Source organism: Macrobrachium rosenbergii, chromosome 1 (genome assembly GCF_040412425.1).
Source record: "Macrobrachium rosenbergii isolate ZJJX-2024 chromosome 1, ASM4041242v1, whole genome shotgun sequence".
Classification (NCBI taxonomy): Eukaryota; Metazoa; Arthropoda; class Malacostraca; order Decapoda; family Palaemonidae; genus Macrobrachium; species Macrobrachium rosenbergii.
In genome coordinates this window covers 27391105-27406668 of record NC_089741.1, presented here as the reverse complement: position 1 = coordinate 27406668, position 15564 = coordinate 27391105, and the positions used below count along the sequence as shown (strand labels likewise).

Genomic DNA, 15564 nt, shown 5'->3' with positions numbered 1-15564 from the left:
TTCGGAGTGCCAGACTACCATTAGTAGAAGAGGGATGGCAGTTATGATAACCTTTGCAATACGGTCTTCAGTTAAATTGCCAGAAAGTAAGTTCTAAACTGCATTGTATCAAAACTCATTATATAATCAGAACTACCTCCCTTGTGGTGGGATTGGTATTAATCACGGAAGAAAAATTGCAGAACTTGCGTGGCAATTGAGACCTGCCGGAAAGTGCAGAATTTGCATGACATTCCAGAATTGTCAAAAATGCGAAATTAACTGAGAAAAATGGTGTTAAAGATTTGTTATTGCACCTTGCTATTGATTTTGTAGTTACTGCAAATGGGGACCCCCTAAATACTCGTTGGAAAGCATCGAAGAATGATTCTGAAACTGCAGTAACTTGTGTATTAGTGTTTCACGAGCCCAATAGGTGGCACATCTCAATTTCGAAAATTGTGTACATACTGCAGTTTTCCATTTTTGGGCAGCATGTTCCTTGAGAGTGTATTCAGTACGGATTGATTTGATCCACCTGATTGTTTTTGTCTAGGTAATCAAATTCTGCATGGCTGGTCTATCTACGTCACGCATGCTCTACTTTCGAGTTAGAGCATGCGTGACGTAGATAGACCAGCCATGCAGAATTTGATTACCTAGACAAAAACAATCAGGTGGATCAAATCAATCCGTACTGAATACACTCTCAAGGAACATGCTGCCCAAAAATGGAAAACTGCAGTATGTACACAATTTTCGAAATTGAGATGTGCCACCTATTGGGCTCGTGAAACACTAATACACAAGTTACTGCAGTTTCAGAATGATTCTTCGATGCTTTCCAACGAGTATTTAGGGGGTCCCCATTTGCAGTAACTACAAAATCAGTAGCAAGGTGCAATAACAAATCTTTAACACCATTTTTCTCAGTTTTGTATTTTTGCAGGAAAGGCAGTCCTCCATTTTAGGGTAGCATGGAAATTTGCAGAACAGTGATTAATGTGGGATCAAGTGCTTGCCTGTAAAACAAAAATTTATGCCTATGCCATATACACTCGATGTCTTGCGCCGCGCGCAATTAAGACTTCCTTAATTAAAGAGAAACCAATCACTGTAGTGAAAACGTGATCGTCTAATTAGTTATCACACCTATTTATAATGACCCAAGTTCTATTACTGGAGCCGTAAGAATTCCATAAAAAAAGAACAGTGACCAGCGTACTATATTGTGTAAAAAGTACTGCTATTTTTCCGTAACTTAGTATATCGAATTTTATGGTTATACAGAATACCGACATAGAAAAGCCTGAGGGTAACTGAATGGACAATATACTTGCCGTTTTATTAGAAAAATAAAGATTTACTCTTTGAATGAGCACACTCGTTCATTTTTTCTCATTATCTGGTTTCATAAATGGAGGGTGTCAACCAAACAACCCACCCCCTCCCCCCAAAAAGAGAAATGTAGGACAGAACTCCAAAATTGGAGTTCTGCGCATCAGCACTAAGAGATGGCGCCACTTGTCTCCCAAGGACGCCAAAGACATGTGAAGTGAAAGTGCTGTGTTTCTGGTCCTTGAATTCCCTTTCCAACCAGACGACCGACCTAGAAATGTGTGAAGGCCTTTTGATTTTTTTACGCCTGTATTTGTAAGCCTGAACGTTCGGAAAGTTCTACAACGATAAATGTGAGTATATGCCATTGTTGAGCTTATCTAGGTATACTGGTTTGTGTTCGAGAAAAGTTATACCGTGTAATTAGTTGTTTTCAAATTTCAGTTCCCTGTAGATTACCCCAGAGTGTTTTGGAGGGTTTGCAACGAACTGACTCCCTACCGCAGTAAGGTTGGTATATTAGGTGTCAGTGTTATCAGACAGTCGGGAATAGGTTTCTTGGTCATGGTATTTTTTTGCGAAATGTACAGGCCTAAATAACTTTGTTCATGGAATGTTTTCAAGTAACATAGCCTACCCTAGTTTCAATTTTCGCCCTCAATAAGGTAATCTAACAACCCCAAATAGCCTGTTAGATATTTATGGAGTTTTTATTCGAAAATTATCCCCATCTTGATAAAATTCAACACGATTTTGAGCAAACTTTATGGTAGTTTTTTAGGTAGATCAAAGCCGGCTGTCCACGGTGAGCTATAGGCTATGGCAGTTGACGTTTTTCTATAGAACTTAGGTGGATATAAGTAATAGATACATGGCGGGTATTTAGCCAGAAATGGCAGTTCCTTTATAGTATTTTGGTTGCTTATTTACAAATTAACGTTCTTTTTGGGGGGTCAGCTATAATTAACTTAGAATTTACCTTTGAGCTTTATCCTATGGTAAGGGGGACCAATGGGAAAGCGAATTCGGGTCGTTTCGGCCATAAGTCATTTAGGCCGTAAGCACATTTATGTGCAAAATGGGCACCGTGTTTAGTACCAGCCCCTTGGGGATGTACGCAAAACATAAAAAATAACGGTAAATACCATAAACAACGGTAAATATCATAAACATAACGTCTTACTTTGTTTTGGATGTTACGGCCTAAGTGACTTATGGCCGAAACAACCAGGACCGTGGGAAAGCAGGGTTATGGGTGGGGTAAAACACCGGGAGGAGGTTTTAGCATGTTATGATATTTCCTGCTCTATGTGGCATTTCAAACCCAAAAAAGGGGCTGCAGATGAACGACAAATACACCAACATCGGTAGCCGGCTCCAATTACTACTACTTTTCTCCAAGTTCCAAGTTATTGCGCATGCAGGATGGTGTAAGGGAGTTTTTCACCAAAATTTGAAGACGAAATTGATACCTATTTGTGATGTGAAAGTGGGGTTTCATGACGTCATATTGGGTTTTCAGCTCTTTTTCCCTGTAATAAGGTTATATTTTCCTAAAACGTTTTGTTTTCATTACATTTCTTACAATGTTTGTATTTCTCTGTTTCCTTATCTTTTTATCTCTCGCTTCTCTTCGTTGCATTTCTTTCCCTCCGTCTGTGCACGTAGCATCATTTCATAACACTATACACAGTCATGACAAAATGTCTCTTTCGGTGTTATAATGTTATACAGTATTTCTGTAGTTCGGTTATGGGTAGAACTATATAGTAGCTCTGCGGCAGCGACTGCCTTGTAACTTAACTTTTTCTACAGTTTTTTGGTTGCTAATTATGAATTTACCTTTAATTTTTGGCGCTCGAGTGTAATTAACCCGTGAAGTCCATCCAACAAGGGGTTTCCATACGCGATCTTCACAAGACAGAGCACGGGTACATCTGTTTTGAACGGTTCATATCCCGTCCGGCAAGTGCAATAACTTGTTAACGTATGGGTAACCCCCCCCCCCCGGTCAGAACTAAACACAGCGAAGGGACATTCCATTTGGCCGACAAGAAACATGGACTGCCAGTATCAGAACCCCTAAAAGTGTAGAAAAAACCAGTTGATGATGATTTTACTTCTCTTTTTCGTTATTACCTTTTTTTCTCTTCAGTCAGTATTTCATGGTTTACTTAAACGAACACCATGATGCTGTAGCCTGTCAGTTGGTGTAAGTGGTTGATAGTCTTGTTCCTTCTTAACATAGCCCTACATTAAGGGGTTGTTTGCCTGATGCACCTTCTGCCTTCTATCAAAGGCATCATCAACACAAGGCATTGTTTACTTTTGGTTAACAGTTTTTAACAACCTCATACCCTTGCTGTCATCAACCATGGTTATTGATAAGTGCTAATTACTTGATTGCCATCCTACTGTGACCCCTGTGGCAGGTGCGCGCAGTGCAATATTACCTCTTGCCAGAACATACGTGCTTGCCAAGAAACTTGTCAAATGCGGATAAAGCGTGAAGTGCCATTCTGCCACCCCCTTGCCATGAAACCATTTACTAATTTTCATAGCCTATACTTTATCTTTAATTTGAGGGAAACCCTAACCCTGCCACGTACTATGTAACCTAAAAGAACATACTATCTTGCCAAGAATCTTGTTCAATGGGGATAAGGTGCATACTGCCGTTCTAACCTTTTCTGTCAAACAATTTAGGGTAGAACTATAGGGTAGCTCCGCGTCGCCAACGGCACTATAACTTGACTTTTTCTACAGTTTTTTGGTTGCTAATTATGAATTTACCTTTCATTATTGCCGCTCAAGTCTAATTAACCTGTAATTAACCCCTGAAGTCCATCCAACAAGGGGTTTCCATATGCGATCTTCACAAGACAGAGCACGGGTACGTCTGTTTTGAATGGTTCATATCCCGTCCGGCAAGTGTAATAACTTGTTAACGTATGAGTATCCCCCCCTCTGGGCCAGTAATAAACACGGCAAAGGGACATTCCATTTGGCCGACAACAAACAGATGCACCGCCAGTATCAGAACCCCTAAAAGTGTAGAAAAAAACAGTTGAAAAGGTAAAAACAGGCACGGAGCTAATATATAGAATTACCCAATTTAGTAATGTTCATATCTTGTACTTTTTCTTTATATTAACTCAAACGGTAACCCTGTCTCATATGTTACTCAAGTTACGAAGGTGAAATGAGGTTACATCTTTTTCAGTCACAGACATTAATCTTGATATCCTATAGTTTGTTTCTTGTGATGGATATCCTAACTCTGCCACGTACTTTGGTAAGTTAGTGTACGTATATTAAGTTATTGTTGTAAAATAACTCTAAAGTTATTCATTTCCCCAATATATTTCTATCATCATAACTGTAACTGTAAAGTAACTCATTCCCCCAATACTTTCCTATCATAACTTTTGAAAACAAAACACATGAAATTACGTAACTACTTTACAGAAACTTAATTGTAACTGTTGTAAAAGTTTGTCAAATAAACATAGGGAAGCCCAATGTAAAAATGATACATTGTTCAAAAACAGATAACTTTCAGTGTTCTTTAATAGTAATAATATTCCATTCGGTGTTTCCTGAAAGAAGAAAGAATTTGTATGCATTTCATAAATTCTCGTGAACCCTTTAAAGTTATGTTAGCAACACTTGACCACCCTGCCTGCTTTCCACCAATCACAAGCCTATTTATTTACCCCCCACCCCATTTGCCTGGGCCTCTTTCGTTCCAGATTTTTGTCTCAACTTCCCTTTGTCACCTTCCACCTCCACTTAAGTCCGTACCATGTCTGCGGTCGTTCCTTCTACTTAGAGTTCTCCTGAACCGATCAATAGGTTTACTCTTCCCCTGACGTATGATAATTGCTACCTCAATTATAAGGATTTTGTGTTGTATCACGCTGGAAAGTACGAACGTTTAGTGAAACTGTCAAGATCACGACCTGTTAAGGAAGCACGTTTTCTGTAGACATTGCCACAAAGAGTGCTGTCTTGATGGCAATAAGAAGGCTTTTAGGTGTAATAAGACTTACACCCCTGGCCCGAAAAAAGGCAGAAAAAGGTGTAATTACACCAAGTCTCTTCAAGGGCACCTGGTTTTCTGGATCAAAACTGGACATCGAAAATGTGTTAATATTTTATCTCTTCATTAGTGATTTGTTTAGCTACAAAGTTGTTAGAACTGAATTAAATTTAAGTGACGCAGCCATCAACAATTGGTGTAGCTTTTCAAGAGAATTAATTGTAAATTGGTGGTTTAATCAGAAACAGAAAATAGGAGGACCCGGCACAACAGTAGAAATAGATGAAGCTAAATTTGGAAAAAGTATAACATTGGGAGGGTTATAGAGGGACAGTGGGTCTTTGGTGGTATATTCCATGAGGCCAGGCAATTTTTCGTTCCCATTGAAAGTAGGAACAGCGTAACTCTAATATCAGTGTTGTGCCGTGGACCACGATCCTACTGGACTACTGGAAAGCATACGATTGTTTAAGTCATGAAAGCTACGTCCACTTAAAAGTTAATCATTCTATGAATTTCGTAGATCCAGTGACCGATGCCCATACCAACACCATTGAGAGGCGGTGGAGGGAGCTTCGCAACACAACGCTGAAGTACGGACGGAGAAAGTACAACTTTGTTGGTTACCTGTCAGTGGTCTATTTTAAAATTCATTTTGACCCTAAAACCAGGTTTCACCCTTTAAGGCAGCGGTGGATCTATACCCTCCACCCCTTTAAGGTCAGTTTCTGTACTTTTCTAATTTATTTCCAAGATACGATTTTGTTTCATAATCATTGTCTCTTGGTATTTGTATTTACAAGTCCGTATGTCTGGTATTAAGTTCATGTCACGTCCATTTCATGACGTCACTTGCGCATCCCCCATCCGGAAACTCACTGATGCCATCCTACCACCCTGCTCCATGCAACTTGTGAATTTTGCAATGAAGTATTGGGGACACGGCTGCTTTTACCTTGGAAATTGATTTTTCCTACTCTAAATTCTTGTTCAGCAAGTAAAGTTCGGCATTTCTTTGTAATGTAAACATGGCTGCTTTTACTTTGGGAACTGATTTTTCCTACAGTTTTAGTGCCTTTGATGAAGTAGTAGTAGTTATCTTGTGGGGGTCACCTGTTATTTACATCCTACCTCTGATGAAGTAGCAGTCTTGTGATACTGTTATTTACTTCCAACTCTACCTGACAGTCAACCCCCACCCACTTATACCAACTCGTACCTGGAGGGTGCACAAGGTACGAGTTGGTTTAAGTGGGTGGCGATTGACTGTCAGGTAGAGTTGGACATAAATAACAGTATCACAAGACTGCTACTTCATCAGAGGTAGGATGTAAATAACAGGTGACCCCCACAAGATAACTACTACTACTTCATCAAAGGCACTAAAACTGTAGGAAAAATCAGTTCCCAAGGTAAAAGCAGCCATGTTTACATTACAAAGAAATGCCGAACTTTACTTGCTGAACAAGAATTTAGAGTAATATTTTGGCAGTCAAATGTAATTAAGCTGTAAATTATCTTAGAACTGTAGCCGACAGTAAAGGGGACCCGTTGGGAATTGGGGTTTTGGGTGGGGTAAAACCTTTTCGAGAGTAGCTAACAGTATGGGGGACCTGTTGGGAATTTGGGCTTTTGGGTTGGGTAAATAACTTGGGAAAAGGTTTGGGTACCTTATTGTTGTATTTCCTGTTATATATGTCATTTGGAACACGAAAAACAAGCATAAAAAGAAGGGCGAATAAATGGGTAGCAGGAGCCGTTCCAAAGGCACTTCACATTCATTACTAGTACTGCTGATTCTAAGCCTTAACGCGCATGTGCTAGCTTTCGGTTCACCAATCAGCAGTTGCCGGTTTTCTGTGCTTAGCAAAAGCTGCGAGACTGGCAATTGACGAACTTGATGTTTTCCCATGGTATTTTACTTGCTGAACAAGAATATTACCTCTTGCCAGAACATACGAGCTTGCCAGGAATCTTAAAAAGTGCAGATAAGGCATGCAGCACCGTTCTGTAACGGCCACCTATAGAGGCCACCCAAGTTGAAAGCGGAAATGGTAATGTTTTGTTTCCCATTTATGAAAGCTTCGAATAGTGTGCAGTGGAGTTAGACTGTGGCAATTGATGTTTTTCTGTTATTTTACTTGCTTTACAAGAGTTTAGGGTAATATTTTGCTGGTCGGCTGCTGCTTAACTGTAATTTACCCTTGAGCCGTGCATGTCCCACTGGTACAGACATGCAGTTTTTCAAGGGTCAGTTACATTTTAGTTACAGCCAACTGCCAAAATATTATTTTAAATTCATGTTCAGCAGGTAAAATAACATAGGAAAACGTCAATTGCCGTAGCCTAGCTCACCTAAATTCCAAGCTGTTGAGTAACATTGGCATTATATGTCATGCAGTATCTCAGTTGGGCATTTATCTTGTCTGGTTTCATTATTTTGTAGTAAAACCTGAAATAATCTGGAACTGAGGCTTGAAACTTCTGATACTCCATTACTGTGGCATAAATAGGCTTATGGCATCAAATTTTTGTTTAGCTTGTTGAGATTTAGATGTGGACGCCTTTGTCACTAAGAGATGGTGTAGTTAGCCATCAGATAAAATCCCCATGTTCCTAGGATTTCAGCATGCACTTACGTAACTTGCCACTGGGTAAAGTTCATAATGTAAGTTAAGCTTTGGAAATTTGGGCAGAATTCTTCCTATATAGACAGATTTGAAACCTGGATAATGAACAATTAATATACTTAAAATAGGCTGCCTAAAACAAAGCTTCATAATTGTTCTGTCACTAGACCTAGCAGCAGTTTTGGATAATTGATAATCATGCTAGCTTTTACTCTGCAAAAATCTGCATAAGAGAGAACTTTGAAACTGTTGAAGGTGAAAGCATCACACCCTTCTATATCCAGTTGTGGCCAACGCCAGTAGAAAACCAGGGTTTTTTGGGTGTGGGAAAGCCAAAAGGGTTGTGCCTGTCAAAGTAGAAAAATGCTTGATTTGTCACCGCTAAACAGCCTAATATTGTGGTTTATGTATTTTACACTAGTCTTGAACTTAAACATTAGTAATGCATAGCAAGTGTAGTAGCAGAAATGCAGCTTGAATTAACATAGGGTGCTGGGTCTTGACTGGTTGTGTGCCTACAATAGCCATAAGAGACAAACTGGCAACAAAACAATGTTGTGAATGAAAAATATTTGTATTTTACCCTTGGTGAAGGTTTCAATTTATTGATCAATTAATAGGTAGCAAAGTATGGTTGATTTACTGATCTTCTGTTAAGGAAAATGATGGTTCATTAGTCGCTGCTTATACTGTACTACTAATGTGGTAAAATCTCATATGGGCAGCCTAAAGTTAACTTGTCCGTAGCCATTGGGTAAAAGCCTTTTTGGAGCATATACTCTGGGGGAAAAACTGTTGTACCTTTTTGTGGCAAGTATTCATTGTTTTGATAACATGTTTTAGGAAATACTTTTACTGTATCAGTGACTGTACTGTTAAGCCCCAAAGAATTGATTTTTAAGAGAATGGCTAGTGAAATGACAGAAGTGGCCTATATTTTTTTTTGCTAGAACTTAAAATGGAGTGGAATTTATTCAGTCCACAGTTGATTTGGATAATGCTTTCCAGTAGTTTTTGTGACTGGAGGAATTTAGTAGGAAAATCTAAAGTGAGTTAAGGTCCCCCAAATAGTTATTACTAATGGGAAAACTGTTTTATCACGAACAGCAAAAATTATTGGATTAACCTTTTAAGTTAACCCAAGAATCAGTGTCATACTGGGGTTCTTGGATGGGAAGCGGTAGTACTGGATAAAAAAAACCTCACCTTCTCAGAGGCTGTATTGCCAGGCAGTGTTTTACAGGGTACAGTACTTTCCTCACTAACCTGTCAAAGCTTTGTTTCACAAGCATTCTCCTGTTAGTACTTTGCTGCTGTAGGTCTTCTTTGAAGTTAATGTAGGCTTTCTGTTCGAAAGTGACAGCAAACCACATTCCTCAGTGTTTACAGGAACTCAGCAGAGAATGTTTTTCTTGAATGGGAAAACTGTTTGGTCTCGCCAAGTGAACACTTCAGACTATCATGGAGAACCATCTAAGGTATTTTCAAGCAAATTGGCAAATTAAAAATGGCATTGGCCCTTGGAAACATTTTGTAGTTCAGAGGGCAGCACAGAATGATTAACCTGTTGAAACAATGCAATAGGCATTATGTAAACTTAAGCATGCAACCAATATCTTGGAGAGTTAGAAACAGAAATGACATAGGCTTTTAGCTGGAGAGAAATGAAAGTGTAATTTTGGATAGCTTGTGAAATAATTGTTGGTAAAGTATATAGGCTGCTTACACTGTGGAGAGTTTAATAAAGGGATCAATCCTTCAAGGCTCTTTATACTTTTTCTATAAGGGTAGTTTAGAGAACATTAATAATTTAATATGGGTAAGTTGAAAAACTGAGATTTTACACTGGTTATTAAAAATTGATATAGTAATTTGGTCTGTGTAACAGGGTCACAAAATTTGGAGTACAATAACTGACTGTCATAGGACAGACAAAATGCTTTGAAATCGTGTTTTTTTATAAATCATGAGTGATGGCTAGTTCAGTTGAATTAAATTTCAAATTTGTTTAGAAGATTCTTTCAAGTTAAGGGAGTTTTGCATTTATAGATTTATCTTGATAAATTTTTTGGCCGTTTTCATCTAAGATAAGCTCTAGGCCCTGAAGTTTTCATCCTAGTGACGTTTTAGGATGAATTTAAAGTGATCATTTGGAGTCTTGGATTGAATGGTGCTGTTCATTGCATAACCTCAGCTGTTTGTTGCCCTCATAAGTGAGATGCATAAATATCTTGGAGTGCTTGCTCATTTTCAGTATTTGGTCAACTGCAGTATGAAACTTAAGGGCTTTTTGTGTAATGTACAGGATGCAGTGATCTGATAAGTGGCTAGTCAGATCCACCTTGTATAGTTTTAATTTTAGATAGGAATTTTGTTAAATGAAATCATAAAACCAAATTTAATTATTTAAATTAAATCCTAGTACAATTTAAAGCTATAAGCTTTAGGTAGTGGAAGACTTCAAATTGCTGCAGTATGTACAGTACTGTGAATATCCATATTACCTCTTATATATCCACAACTGGTGTAATAATTAGTCTTTCGTAGTATAGAAAAAAATCACAAGTCTGTCAAAAGCATCGTCACCATATATGAAATCTGGTTGTCTGATGTGTACATAAGTTCCTCACTGCCTATTGATAGCAGCCTGGGGTAGAAAACTTCACAGCAAGATGAACTATAGTTCTATAATACAATCATGCAACACGTATGCTGTATTTAGATTCGTATGCAGTTTTGGTTCATTATTGTGCTAACTGAATCATGGTTAGTGGGAAGGAGGTATCATTTAATAAAAAATTGGGAGTTATTCTGCGAAGCTCTATTACTGTACTCAGGGATCAAGATACTGATCTTTGTAATGTTTCAACTGCTGGCAGTGCAACTTGAACCTAATTATGGTATCTTGATCCAAAAGTTTTTGTAGGTGTTCTGAATGAAATTCCTTGGAAAATTTTTGAAGGTTTTCTGAATTAAATTCCTTGAAGTGGTAAATGATGTGGCATGGTGTAAAGCTTGTTGCTGAAGTTGCCCTTGGGTAGTGTCAAGTATGTAATGCTTTGGTGTGTAGGAAGGAGTGAAGATTTTGCAAATGTGCAGAGTTTGAATGCTTACAGAGGTTGAGTAATATTGCCACATTTTCTCACTCGTGCCATGTGCAGGTGGATCACAAAAAAGTGGTTCCCAGTCTGGTCCCAAGTCATTGATATGATGCATCAATGAAATTTACTCACAGGTATAAGGTGTGATAATGGTTCTTGAGTGGGCTGGAGGAAGCGATGCTGAATTTTGAATGGGTGCAGCTTTGATTTTTTATAATTTGTTACAATTCTGTAAAACCTTGAGCAAGTGACTAGCAACATTGTTGCAAATAACCTGTAGGATTCAACTGAATATTCAATTTCACTTATGTTCAGAGTACTGTGCCTAGATTTGTGTATTTTTATTAGATTATTTTTTCTCATTTCCAGGTGCCTGCCTGCCTACTAAGAAGAGTAAGTTTTCCTGATAAACAGGATGAAGATTGAATTGGGGACATTTTCCCAGAAGCTAAAGTTTGGACCTAATTGTTTTGATTGGCTTTACAATGCTTGAGAAATTAAAGGTAATTTTGCTCAGGTGTTGAAGGAAAACTAAGTGCTGTAATTTTCTAGTTTGAGATGTGATTTTCAAGTTTATTATTCTTGTAGAATTAATCCAAAATTCTTTTTCATATGTTGCATGAGAGATGAACTGGTAAATAAGCAAAGGTATGAAATTGGTCTTGGAAGGTACAGACAACATTGACTACCAAAATTAAGCTTTACGGCAAGCTTGTTTTAACAAGTGGAATTACGATACTGTATTAGTTTGCAGATGGAAATTTAGCTCTTGAATAGTAAAGCTACTCCTGAGAGACTCAAAACACTTAAGAGTTTGAGAGGGCATTTTTCTTTGAGTAGGTTAGGAAGCTAGTTTTTTTTAAGTGGAGATAAAGTACTCAGATTTTAGAGATGCCCAAAAGTAAAAGGCCTGGAGGGTTAGGTTTGCCCTAATTTGATGAATAACTGTACTGTGCACTGCATTTCAAGGAGCTATTTGATGACAACAGAACAGTGTAGAATAAAGATAAAATGGTAAAATACAAGTTTACTCTAGATAAGGGTTTTTCACAAACTTTTGACTGTTGAATCTTGTGCTGTGGAAACAAAGAAAACTATGGTTTCATGAACAGACGACGAACTTGTGAAGGTTATAAGTCAGTGAACTTTAATTTTTATAGTTAAAATTGAGTGTTTGGAGATTGTGTAAACTCAAGTTTAACTTGTGTAGTTAGTCAAATAAAAATTAACCTGAATGTCTGTTGTGATTTCCCAGATGTAGATCTTGGCTGTAACAAATTAGTTTTCAGTCAGTTTCAAGGGAGTTCTGTATGGAATCCAAGCACAGTACATTGCAATGAACAGTAAAACTTTATGAACATTTGATAGTTAAATAAATTACAATGCTGTAAGTGTAATTCGTAAATTCTGCATATAGCTAGACTTCGCACAGGGGTAGTTTTAAAGCTCACTAGACATGGACATTCAGGGAGATTAAGTCTTTCAGGAAATTGTTCACATTTTTAAGTTACATTATTCAGTTGTTGGGTAAAGTGCATCAGATTCAGCTTAGTAAGAGTAGTTTGACAAAATTCCAGTCTCTCTCTGGGACTAAGCTGGTCTGCTCTTTGATTTATTTCTAGTCTCGTCGTATTAAAATTTATACACACTCAAGCTTTTGGAAATCTAACGTTATACTGTAATGTACCCAATTATCCTATTCAATATCAGTGCATAAAGTAAATTTTCTTGTCCCACGTATGGATAAGTCTACTTACTACAGCAGTACAGGCCTTGTGCACATAAGTGTTTGCTGTTTGTATAAAAAAATGTAGTGTCATACCAGTTTAGTTAGATTTATACTTGTTGCTAGCTTTTTTTTTATCCTAAAAAAAAAGTTTCTCATAGTTTGGCTAGTTGCAGGTGCTCTCACTATTTTAAGGCCTACTGTTAAACTACAAGAAGTTCTCCTGCCTTAATTTCCTAGCTGGGCTTTATTATTGACCTTTTGACAGAAGGGGGCTACAGTGTAGTTTTTCTCAGCTTGTCAGTGGCAGCTTGAACTTCTTAATTCCTAGGTTCAAGGTATTGTAGTATAGAATGTATGAAAATGTAGTATCATGCTTATTTATGTATGAAGTGAGATGGTTTTCCTGTGTTCACTTGACGGAACTTAGTGTGGAAGTATGGGAACAAATGTACAATTAACTCAGGTTCTGGAGTTCAGAAATTGTGGTAAAGCATGCACTGACTAGACTCTCTTTGTTATTGAAAGGTACAGCACTACTATGTTTCATTTTAAAGTTGAATCTGTTCCTTATTGTAGGATGTTCAGAAATAAGTAAAGTTTTGCTGTATGACCTCATTTGATATCCCCAGATTACCAGAACTTAAGTGTTAAATACTGAATGAAAGTCCCTAGCTTTTGAACAATAATAAATCTTGAACACAAGGGTGATGTTTTCAGTTATACTAAAAATAAATGCCATGGGGTCATAGTATCATTTTGCAGGTAGAAAATTGTCTTAATTTTCCAAGAGCAGTAAAAATGCCAACATTTCATCTTGTCATGATGTTGGTTGGGATCAGTATGAGCCATATAGCTTAATAGCTTTAGCAACTAGTGCTTTTTTGCTCAGGAGGAAAATATCCATAGGAACTTTTACTTCCCTGAGCTGCTTGACATTGTACATGGTCACTCCAATACTTCTTCCATAGCATCAACACAGTCACTTTTATGGCTCTTATACTCTTTGCCTGTTTGGTCATAATGGCTGTCCACTAAGTCTTCAACTATTCCATGAACTTTTCTCAGATTTTCTATGATTACAGGACTTACATGTATCAGTTCTAAAGGGCCTCCCATTTTGCTTTCCTTTTCTTCATTCATTTCTAAGGAAAACGAAGGAAATTTTGGTGTTGGACAATATTAAGTGTGCCTTAACCCTCACATATAATAGGTAGTGAAGCATGAGGTTTTGTAACCTGCACTCAGTGTTAGTGCTTGTCTTTGTACCATTGTCTGTTTTTTGCCTCCTTAGCATCCACAGATGATTGGATTAATGTAATTTTACCTTGAAGCACATTTTGGCTGAATTTTTCAAAACTAGGAAATGTCTGAATATGATGAAAGAATCACTTTTTTGGAAAGTAACAAATTGATGTTGGGAAAACCTAAATACAGTACAGTATTAGGGTAAATTTTCTTAGTACCTGTGTGGATTTAATTTATTTTTGTATGGTTGAATTAAACTAAAGACAATCTGTACCTTGTGTTAAGGAGAGACTTAAAATCATTTTAACAAGTGCATCAAATTGAAAAACTCTTCTTGTAACAAGATGCCTATTTAGGGGTAGTATACTGAGAAAATAAATTTAGGTGTTAAATTATAGGACATTAATTATGCAAGATTTAATCTTTTTAACCAAAGAATTGTGCCTTAGTGATTGCCACTGTTTTTGCAACTTCACCTCAAAGTAGATTGAAGGTAAATTTTCTTTTGCAGAACAGAATGAATGCACCACTGCTGTGAAGTGTTCAAGAGACAAACTGGAACAGAATTTTTTCCAAGATGATGAAAAGTGGTGGTGTCTACCTCATTGTGAAATTCTCCACTACATTGGTCAATTTAATCTGCATTGTTCTAGAAGTATGGAAGTGTTTAAAAAATCAGAGCAGCATTGAAAGCTGTCATTGCTGTCGCTAGTGACTTCTAAAGGTATTGAGAACCAAAACATTTAAAAATTACTAGAATTTCATCCAGATTAAGTTCATAGGCTGTTTACCAGGTAATTCCTAAGAAGGCTTCACAGTAGGTTTCTCCGAGCAGTAATCTAGCACTTTACTGTATAAAGCAACTGTGTTGTCTCATTGACTATGGAAGCGAAATACCTGTATATGGCTCAGCATCAGACGCAACACTGAAAACGTTAGACCCAGTTCATAACGAAGGCCTTAGAATATGTTCAGGAACCAGAATATGTTCAGGAACCTTTAGACCATCACCAACCTCATCTTCACAAGTTGAATGTGGTGATCTACCACTGTCTTTCTATAGAGTGTTTGAAACCATGAAGAGTGCCTTGAGAATTCAGACAAGTGATTCTCCAACAAAAAAAAATTATTTGAATTGAGAGATGTATGTATTTATAAACAATTGCTCACCACCTTTCCGTCTTAGAGCTGGAAGACTTGAGTCGTTGAATATAAATGTGCAATTGCCTTTAATAGTAAAATTACCTCCTCCTTGGACTATGAATAAAAGAATCTGCACACTTAAAATATTTATCAGAAACTTACTCATGTACCCCAGAACACCATAGACAACATACAATAGAGCATATAAGCTGAAAAGGTCCACATTATGTAATATACACAGACAGATCTAAATCAGAGTACGGATTGGGATATGCTCCAGTACCCCAAGACAGAATTTATCAATTCTCTGTACCTGATAATGCTAAGGTATTTGCAGTTGAGTTGTGCGCCATAGCA

At 37.6% G+C, this 15564-nt stretch overlaps 1 long non-coding RNA gene across 1 annotated transcript; it reads left to right on the top strand.

Moving 5' to 3' along the window:
* Window positions 1-1512: 1512 nt before the first annotated feature.
* On the top strand, window positions 1513-14978 carry LOC136845125 (uncharacterized). The gene is made up of 4 exons (XR_010855084.1): window positions 1513-1670; window positions 5883-6079; window positions 11460-11593; window positions 14576-14978. It is a non-coding gene; the product is annotated as an uncharacterized lncRNA (long non-coding RNA).
* Window positions 14979-15564: the final 586 nt, after the last annotated feature.